This window comes from Vicugna pacos, chromosome 33 (assembly GCF_048564905.1).
Source record: "Vicugna pacos chromosome 33, VicPac4, whole genome shotgun sequence".
In the NCBI taxonomy this organism is placed as follows: Eukaryota; Metazoa; Chordata; class Mammalia; order Artiodactyla; family Camelidae; genus Vicugna; species Vicugna pacos.
Window position 1 is genome coordinate 22,494,643 of NC_133019.1, and position 9,179 is coordinate 22,503,821.

A 9,179-nucleotide genomic window follows, 5' to 3' on the forward strand; every position below is an offset into this window, starting at 1 on the left:
TAATCTACCTGATAAAAGTGAAAAACAAGAAAAACCAATAAATAAATTAAATTAAAAATTTTTTAAATAGACCCTTCTCCAGACAAGACAAATAGTCAACAAGCACCTGAAAACATGTTTAAAATCAGTTGTGATGGAAATATAAATGAATACCATAATGCCATGCCGTTTCAAGCACACTAGAAGCCCTACAATCCAGAAAACTAAAAACAAATATTGACAAAAATGTACAGAAATTGAAACTTTTAAACATTACTTGAAAAATTGGAAAATGGTACAGCCCATGTTTCCAGATGGTCATTTCCTCAAAAAGATAAAAATACAGTTACCTTATGCTTCAACAACTACACTTCTAGATATAGACCCCAAAACATTAAAAATAGGTGTTCAAACAAAAAAAGGCACACAAATATTCACAGCAGCACTATGCGCAATGGCCCCAAAGGTAGAAAAATTGAAATGTCCATCAAAGGCTAAACAGATAAACAAACAGGGTACATCCATAAACTGCCATGTTATTCTGCCATATGAAGGAATAAAATGGTGCAGCCACAGTGGAAAACCACATGGGAGTTCCTCAAAAACTTACACATGGGGTTGACATGTGATCCATCAATTCCACTTCAGGATATATGTTCAAAATATTTGAAAGCAGGAACTGGAATAGAAATGGGTACACCCATACCCATGGCAGCACTAATCACAACAGCAAAAGGTGGGAATAACTCACCTGTCCATCAACAGATGAATGGATAAAGTACATGTGGTTTACACACAGTGGGATACTGCACAGCCTTAAAAACTAAGGAAATTATGACACATGCTGCAACCAGGATAAATCTTGAAGTCAATATTCTACGTGAAACAAGCCAGACACAGAAGGACAAATATTAGAGGATTCTGCTTGTACAAGGCATCCAGAGAAGTCAGATACAGAGACAGAAAGAGTGTCACTGCCAGGGGCTGAGGGGAGTCAGTGTTCACTGGACACAGGGCTTCCTTCACTTGGGGAAAATGAGTTAAGTTCTGGAGATGGATGGTGAGGCATCTGTACAACAATGTGAATCTAGTTAATAACATAGAACAGCATAGTTAAGTGGTTTAAATGGTAAATGTTATCTTCTGTATTTTTAATGACAATGAAAAATGTGAATGAATCACTAATGATTCAAATTGGATAAAGATTGAAAACGTTCTAAGTGAAAGGAGACACACAGAAGATGTCACCCGGATCATACTTATCTTGTGTGCTTTAAATCCATTAAGATTTTGAAAAACAGGGAAACTCTCAGTAACAGTTTCAGAAAAAGAAAACTGGCACAGAATGGAAAAGGGGATTTTCATAAGTTGGGGCAAAGGGGAAGGCTGAAGTGGGCCTGTGGATGGGATTACAAGGTGAACCATAAAATTTCTTCATTTGGGGTTTATGTGCTGGTTCCCTGGGGGAGTATCCCAGTGTTAGGTAAAACCCACAGGAGTATTTATGTGTAGTGGCAAATGTGAGTACTGCGAAAGGCTATTTAAAGTATTTTATAAAGAACTTTATAAGAAAACTTTATAAGAAACTTTATTAAAAACTAGATTACTTTTGAAAACAACCATGTCAATACCACACCAAAAAAGCAGAGAATACATCAGATTTCCTCATAGAGGCCCACCCTTAATGTGACCCAGTTCACCCAAAGTGCTGATGCTCATTGCCCTTGCAGGAGTCCACGTGTAACTTAGAGGCACTGTGGGATGATTAGGAGCCACTGTGTCTTTAGGTGCTGTGGGGGACATGGATGGGGTCCAAACGGTGAACTCTGATCTCTAGTTTTCCACATCAAACCATCAAAAACCTGTTAGAACTAATAAATCATGTCAGTAAAGCTACAAGGTACAAAATCAATACACAAAAATCAGTTGCCTTTCTATACATTAATAATGAAACATCAGAAAGAGACATTTTTTAAATTCCCATTTATAATTGCATCCAAAAAAAATACCTAGCAATAAATTGAACCAAGGATGTGAAAGACCTGCACACTGAAAATTCTAAGACCCTGAGGAAGAAAACTGAACAGATGCAAATAAATGGAAGGATACCCTGTGCTCATGGACAGAAAGAATTAATATTGTTAAAATGTCCATTCTACCCAAAGCAGTGTTCAAGTTCAAAGCAGGCACATCAAATCACTGTGCCCTACACCAGAAAATAACAGAACATCATGAATTGACTGCAGTTCAATAAAATAAAATAAACTTCAGTGGTATTTTTCACAGAAACAGAACAAACATTCCTAACATTCACGTGGAAACACAAAGGACCCTGAACAGCCAAAGAGATTCTACAAAAGGGAAACAGGCTGGAGGCATCTCCCTCCCTGACTTCACACGGCATTACAAAAGCACAGTCACCAAAAAGGTGTGGAATTGGCACAACGACAGGGACATGGACCAGAGAGAGTCTGCAAACAAACCTATGGGGATGTGGTCAGTTAACTCACAAGAAAGGAGTCAGGAGCCTGCACCGGGGAAAGGACAGTCCCCTCGATGAATGGTGCTGGGGAAACTGGACACCACACACCAGAGAACGACACGGGACACTGCCTGCACCACACACAGAATCTGACTAAAACCCACAGCGCCCCACATCTGGCCCTTCCTCCCCCGGGGCCTCTGAGGAGGGCCTCCCCTCAGTTGTCAGCCCCTCACGGGAAGCTTCTCCTCACTTTCCCTCACTTTTCCTTCCTCCTCACCTTCCCTCAGTGCAGCACCTCCTGCTGGGTCCTGAGGAGATGGGGCTCCTGTCAGTGTGGACATAACCCCCTGTTGTCCCAAGGCTCTGGCAGGTCCTGAGGAGATGCAGCCCCAGGCAGCTGCGCAGGAAGCCAGATCCTCAGGCAGAACGCACGCGAGTTCCCGCCGCAGCTGGGGGAGGCGGGCTCCGGGCCCCGCCAGCCAATGGGAAAGCGTGGGCCCAGCCGCCCTCACAGCCAGTAAAGGCCCCGCCCTGACAGCGGCTCTGTTCAATCCTTTAAACCGGAAATCCAAACTGAAATAGAGCCAAATATCTGAAACTTCTCCAAATGCTTATGAAACAATTAATTGGAAGCCATACGGAATGAAGTGAACGGAGACAAACTTCAAACCTTACACCCTTGTTTGCTGATCTTTCATGTAAACCTGCCATAAATGACTTCCTCCCTCCCCTAGGCCTCGCTTTTGTTTTTAGCTGAAGGTGATACTTAAGGTGATGCCTCTGGCCATTTCAGGGAGTGAGTCAGTGTTTCTGGGTGTCTCCTCTGTATACAGGAGGTATGCATGTTATTAAACTTGCTTCTTTTTCTCCTGGTAGTCTGTCTTATTAGGGGGTAGGGGGTATCAATCAAAAATCTAGAAGGGGAGAGGGAGAACTGGTTTTCCTCCCACACACACTCAGTGGAATGCTCCTCAGCAATAGAAATTAAACCGTCAACCCACGGAAAGGCACGGGTAAATCTCACTTGCATGTTACTAAGTGAAGGAATACAGTCTGAGGAGGCTGCACACAGTCGGACCCTATTTAGGAAAATTATGGAAAAGGCAAAACTACATACATAAGCAGATCATGGGGTGGGGTGGGGGTTGAAGTGTTCCATGTGTTACTTTAGCTTGGTGTCACTATGATTGTGTCTAAGCCCATACATTTGCACAGCCCAAAGGTCAATCATAATCTACTCAAATTTAGCGGGTTAGGGTGTAGCAGCATCGCAGGGTGGAACACACAATGTGACAGAATCTAACTGTATTAGAAATGGGTGTAAAAACTCACAGTCGGTAGTGGGGCAAGAGGTGCTGACCTAAGTGAACTTTGGAAATGCACAGAATAATTCTGCAAAAGCAGAATGGACCACTGTTAAACTGTGGGCTTTGTATTATAAAGTTCTTTCCAGGGTGTAGTAGCTAACAATTCCGAAACCACTGTGAATGAAACCTGGAAAAGAGAAATGAGTTGATAAAGGGCAGATGGTGGGATCCAGGCTCCTCGCTGTGGGAATGGGAAGTCACAGATGAGCAAGGGGAAAGCCTTGGCCCTCATATTCCTGGATCTGAGTTTCCTAGGTGGGATGGCATGGGGAGTGGACTGGCCAGGGTAAGGCACAGCTCTTTACCCTGGGAAGGTCCTGCAGATGTAGGAACCTCACACCCCTTCCTTCCCCCCATACCTGCTGGAAACACCCAGACCTTTGAAATCAGCCAATGCAGCTTTTCAGACATTCTCACCCTGAGGCAGATAAAGGAGACTGAGGGTCTTGCACTGCTACCCAGCTGTCCCAGAATCCAGGCCCTGGAGAGTGGAGTCAGGATGGGGTACCTGGATCTCTGACCAAGGAAGAAGACCAGTCCTGACAGCAGGGTCTCCTAAATTCTGTGAGCCCAGTGCTCTGATGGGGTTCATTCCCTGTGGGGACATTGGCGGGACCTGCAGTGGTTCTGTTTTCCACCTGAGTCCCTTGGATGAAGCCAGGGCAGAACTGGACTCAGGGATCCCCTGGCAGTGTTTCAAACTCAGACACAGTGGCTTTACAAAGGAACAGGAGAGTGAAGCTGAGCACCTGACAGCCACTCCTCTCTGGCCCTGAGCTGCTTCCATCAGGACCACAGTTCCCTGCATGGAGTCTGCTGTAACCCACCTGTCCCCATCTGGGCTCTCCCCTTCCTCCCTGGACCCCTCTCCCAGGCCAGATGCATCTGTCCAACCGTTGTACCCCCCTCTCGCCTTGAGGCCCCTCATAGGACTGTGATCCTGCCACTCCCCAAATCCCAGGAGGCAGCCCTGCCTTCCCTGGTTGCTGAGCCAAGACACCTGGGGCTTCCCAATCCCCCACTTTCCTTGTGCCCTGATGACTTTCAGCTCTTCCTCCCAAAATCCCAGGTGGTGGTTTGCAGAAATTGACAACCAATCTAAAATTCATGTGGAAGAGGCCAGGGGCTCAGAATAGATCAAGGAATCCTGACAAAGAAGAACAAAGTTGGAGGTATGGAAAGCCAGGCAGAACCCCACGGCTGGTATAAAGACACTTTCAGCTGAAGACACCTGAGATTTAATAGATGCAGGAAAAATCTTTTCTTGGAGCTCCCCTTGTCTGAATAAAAGCAGAAACTTCTGAGGAATGACTACAGCTATCAATTACCTCATCAGAGTGTCTTTTACACTCAGGAGAGAGACCAAGTCCCCTCTGAACATATGCCCCAGAGTCGTTCACACTTTTATTGGTCCCTGTAATGCCTGGGCCTGTGTTGGGCAATAGGCAGCCAGAGCCAAATGTTAGATAATTTGTACAATAAAGGGGCAGATAGTTTATATGATAAAGTAGACTATTGTTGCTACTTAACATTGTCTTCCCAAATCTAAGGCGACTCAAAGGTAACCAAGGAAACAAGTGAATGCTTTGGGAATGGAAGCAGAGAGCAAAGTGAGATCTTTCTGTTGCTGTCTCTTCTTTTAAGTCAAAAATTTCCACTTTAAAGGTGAGGAAATTGAAGCCAGGGAGAAGAAAATCTGCATGTAAGGTCCAAATCAGTGCACTGAGATCTCTGATGTAACCAGCCTGAGACTACCCCATTGCCATCAGCAACTAGAAAGATGACCAAACATATGAAGCAAACGTTTCCAGAAACTGCAGAGCAGGCAGAGAGGACTGTGATCCTTGAGGGCAGAGATACAAAATGGTCCTACTGTGATGGTTTAAATAGGCCCACAAGTTCCTTGATCATTTCTTCAAGAGGGAGAGCCTAATTCCTCTACCCTTGAATGTGGGCTGAATTTAGAGTTTTGCATTTAACAAACAGAAAATCACATGACATAGCCAGAAATAGAAAGAAAAATGCTACATGATATCGCTTATTCATGGAATCTTAAAAAAAATTAACAAAAAGGACACAAATGAACTTAACAACAAAACAGAAACAGGCTCACAGACATAGAGAACAAACTTATGGTTACCGGAGGTAAGCAGGGTTGGAAGGGATAAATTGGGAGTTCAAAATTTGCACTTCTTGGGGAGTGATGGAAATGTTAGCTATCTTGATTGTGGTGGTGGTTTCATGGGTGCATACCTCTATCAAAATTCATCAGATTGTACATTTGAAATATGTGTTGTTTACTGTACAGGAACAATACCACAGACGGGGCATTAAAAAGTATAAATAAAATAAAACTTTTAAAGCATGTGATGTTTGGAACTTTGAAGAATAGGTCTAAGGCACAGGATATTCCTCCTTGATGTCTCTCTTAGTTCACAGACTCTGAGGGATGCCTGGAGCCACACACTGTGAGCACATTCAAGCAAACACATGCAGGGAACCAGGAGGAACTGCCCTCCACCAGCAATAATGTACCAGGCAGAGGAGTAACACTCACCCTAGAGGCAGATCCTCCAGCACCAGATGATAATGATGATGACCTGGCTGCAACCTCATGAGGGGTCGTGAGTCAGAACCACCCAGCTAACCCCCTCCTGGGGGGTTACTGAACCCACAAAAACTGTGAAACAACATAAATGTTTGCTAAGTTGATAAACTGCATGGTAATTTGTTAAGCAACATTACATAATTCATACAAGTTTTCATACCTATAGCAGTGGGTTGTTATAACAAAAACTGAAAATGTGGGAGTGGCTTTGATATCAGGCAGTAGGAGAAAGTGAAAAGGATTTCAGAAGTGTTAGTGAACGCTTGACGTGGTGTGAACATACTATTAATAGAAGTCCATATTTTGAAGAGGTTGTTGTTGAGGACTTAAAGGATAGTATCAAAAAATCTGACTACAAACTAGAGGAAAGAGGATCTTTGTTATGCAGTGTCAGAAATTTCAGTAGCACTGTTCCTACAGTAATGTGGAAAGTGCAAAATGAGCCCAAGCATTGGGTGAACTAGCTAAGATTTCCAGAAAGTACTGAGTGTCTCCTAGCTGCTTCTACCTTGCTGCTTAAACTAAATGGCCAAAAGGATAGTGATAGCTAAAAGAAGGAATATTAAACAAAAAGGGGCCAGGACGTGATGGTTTGGGGAATTCCCTGTCTCTCCAGATAACATAAAATGCTAAAACTTAGAAACAGACTACAGGCACTTCTCTCCAAGAACCACTCTGTAATGGAGACCTCCTGGGAACAAGAAGAGTTCACAGGTTGACACCCCATTGCAGAACTCAGGGTCAGCACTGGCTAAGCCCTGGGTTGTTGTGGCTCCTTATTCATGTCAAAGCTGTCTATGAACAGCCCAAATTTTACCCTCTGATTTGTTCCTCTAATTATACAGAGTCCTACTGGGATGGTTGTGAGGATTGTCCCACTCTATATGAATATGTTCAGGACTTTTTGAATCATCTTACAAGCCATTTCATAGGTTTGGAAAGTGAAACTGAATGGTTTGCAGAGACAGTGAATGGCTGTGTTACAATAGATGATGTTTTGCAAGAACACGGGGAAGTTATGTATCAACAGGCCATGTCTATCTCAAATTCTCTTACATGGGAGCTAGCATTTGGCAAATTCCAGAGAGAGGCATTTTCCACAAATTGCTACTTTAAAGACATCAGAATTAATATGAAGTTAAGGAACAAGCTGCAAAAAGAATGAAGTGACTTGAAAACAATTCCATGCATTTGTACTCTTCCTGGAAGAATTTTATCTTAATCTGGAGATCAAGGGAAAAAACAGACCAGGTCATGAAAGCAGGGCTTTTTCAGGAGATGCTGGATGACCTTTTTTCTAACCCTCCAGACAACTTAATTTGTGCAGTACTGTTACTGAAGTTGACAGGGTCAGTTTGAAAGATGCTGGAAGGAAACAGGAAAGACTGGTGTGCAAGAAATTATTTGGAGAATTGAAAATGTCATCCTAGATGCAAATAGCCACAGAGATGTAAATCAGATGCTCATGAAACTTGCAGAACGCTGGTCAGGTAACTGGGGTGGAGCCCATGCAACCTCAACAGAGAAGTGGCACCTGAAAGTGAGACTATGCTATGAGTGAAGCAATGTTCTGCGCATCTGGTGGCTTTCCTTTCCCTGCAGTTCATTCAGATTATCAAGAGAAATATTGAGAATTACTTGAAAGGGATGAATTTTTTCCAGATGATGAAGAAAATGGAACAGATTTTTCAGAGGCTGGTGATCCACACTTGGATGATACTGATGATGAGATGGACTCAGAGATCGAAGAAACTTATGAACAGCTTGGTTTGGCATCAGAGCATAAGCAAAAACAGTAAAGCTAAATTTCAGCATATCAGTTTCACAAAGCTATTTAGCTTGTGGTAATTTAACAAAACACAGGAAAGAAAGAACATGTGTTACTCTTATACCAAGTCAAGGATGTTGAGTTATGTTGCTAATGCACACAACTTTAATTTTGTTTAACAGTATCTCCCAAAATAACCTTTATTACCTCTCCCTGGGGGAAAAAAAAAGGGATTCTAAACAAAGATAAAATGCAGGGCATGGTCAGGAAAATATATGTGAATGGAAAATCATTTGTTAAGAGAGTAGAAATATCAAAGTGGTGCCTCAGATGACAGTACACAATGCAGTCTGACAAAAATCTCGTTGTCTGAGATTTGCCCACTCACATCAAATAAGGAGTTATAAGTAGCTAGTGAATAGTCCTAAAGACTGTAGACTGTCAACTTTCATTTAAAAAACATAAGTAATTCTGAATTTTTTCACAGTTATACTTCAGAATTTTTCATACAACAGAAAAGACACAAGATATATCAAAATGTTGAAATATCAGACACTGTTGCCCCACGTTCACTCCCCGCCTCTCCCTTGAATGGAACCCAATTACTCTTATCTAAGTTTCAGGAGGAAGCTGTATAGAGAGAAACACAAAGACTGATTAGAACCAACTTGGCCTAAGACTGCAGAGGATTTGACTTCCAGTCAACCCTAAGCCTTATTACAGGCTCATTGTAATATATTAGTATGCTAAGTGACATACCCAACAGGACATGACAGTTGACAATTGCCATGACAACTACCCAAAACTCCCATACAAGGATTGAAAAGGAGTTGCATCAGTGTGAGTCCAACCACATCCTCGTTAAGTCGTGAATATTCCTCCCATTCTTTCAAATCTCCACCCACTCCACCCTGACCAGACCCCACCCACCCCCCTCCACCCTTCCCTTTCACTTCGACCTTCCTATATATT

General features: G+C 42.9%; 1 pseudogene; it reads left to right on the forward strand.

The window, feature by feature from the left end:
* The first annotated feature begins 433 nt into the window (after window positions 1-433).
* Window positions 434-8,238, forward strand: LOC102541463 (polyadenylate-binding protein-interacting protein 1 pseudogene; annotated as a pseudogene).
* Window positions 8,239-9,179: the final 941 nt, after the last annotated feature.